Raw genomic sequence first — 1,386 nt, 5'->3', positions numbered from 1 at the left:
AGAGAGAGAGAGAGAGAGAGAGAGAGAGAGAGGCGGGGATTGAGAATAACTGTGCTGTAATAATAATAATATCGGAGGCATTGCTAATGCTTTGAAGTGTATAAAATAATGCAGAAATAGGATGGTTCGATGGTTCTCTCTCTCTCTCTCTCTCTCTCTCTCTCTCTCTCTCTCTCTCTCTCTCTCTCTTTTACAGTCTTTACCAGAGTTGTTCTTTTTTCTGATGTGGAACAATTGCATCCTTGACAAGTGGTTAGCAATGTTGTTATCGAAAAATAATTATTAAATCGCAGTTAACTAGGAAAATTAATTAATAGAGCAAAATACATGAATATGCTCCAAAAGTATCACATTCACTTATTAACCAATCAATTTGGTGGAGAACTTGCGTTGCACTCAGCTCAAGAAACACCTGCCCCACTGCGTCGATCCATTAACTTAATGGTTTCGTGTTTCTTAATAATTTCCCAGACCACATTCTACCAAGGTTTCTGTTGCTAGGTCTTGGGTCAGTTGATATAAACATAAGGCTACATTTCTGATTTAATTCAAAATATTGATGAATTGGTCTTATGTTCGTAATCAATGATTTCCATTAAACTTAGGTCTTAAAGATTAAAAGAAAAAAAAAAAGAAACTCGTCTCTTGCGTCATGAGGTGTCTTGTGTGTAAGTAATTAGTACTGTATATTTAAAGAAAATAGAAGCACTTTCTTTCTGTCTTTATCTTAAGGAAATATAATAATTATCCTACAACCACTATCATGTTATCTCAGGGACTACAGCTTTGGGAGTTAACACATGACTGTTATCTTACTATCAAGGAGAATATATGGGTCCTGGATCTGCTATCTCGTCATCTTAAAAAATGATTCTTCCTCTTTTTGAGAATTATATCAGTTCCATAAGTTATGCCTGGTTTTCTTTCAGAATCATTATTTTTCATTTCCTTTAGTTGTCACATTTTTATTTCAGTGAACATCGCTAGGATCATTATCTTCCTCTCTTGGGGAACTAAAATGACTCCTACAACTATTACCTTTTTATTTTTATTTTATTTCTCTGGTTACTTTCAGCCTGTATCTTTGAGAACTTTACCCTACATCTATCATCTTACTATCTTAGAGGTTTATATCCTAGAACTGTTACTTCTATCTTGGAGAAATACATTAATGAGAAATATATTAATCCTTCAGAAGTTATTGTGCTGTCTTAAATAACTAAACCCAACAAAATGTTATCTTTCTTGAAGAGGAAAACATCTATCATTTGTTTTTATGGAGAAAGAAGTGCCTGTCATGTTCTGTGATGAAGAACTAAACTCGTCTGTCATTGACAATGTTAGAGAACTAATTCTCTGCGCCATTTGCAGGAAACAGTTACACTG

The sequence above is a fragment of the Macrobrachium rosenbergii genome, chromosome 19 (assembly GCF_040412425.1).
Source record: "Macrobrachium rosenbergii isolate ZJJX-2024 chromosome 19, ASM4041242v1, whole genome shotgun sequence".
NCBI lineage: Eukaryota > Metazoa > Arthropoda > Malacostraca > Decapoda > Palaemonidae > Macrobrachium > Macrobrachium rosenbergii.
Note: the sequence above shows the minus strand (reverse complement) of the source record.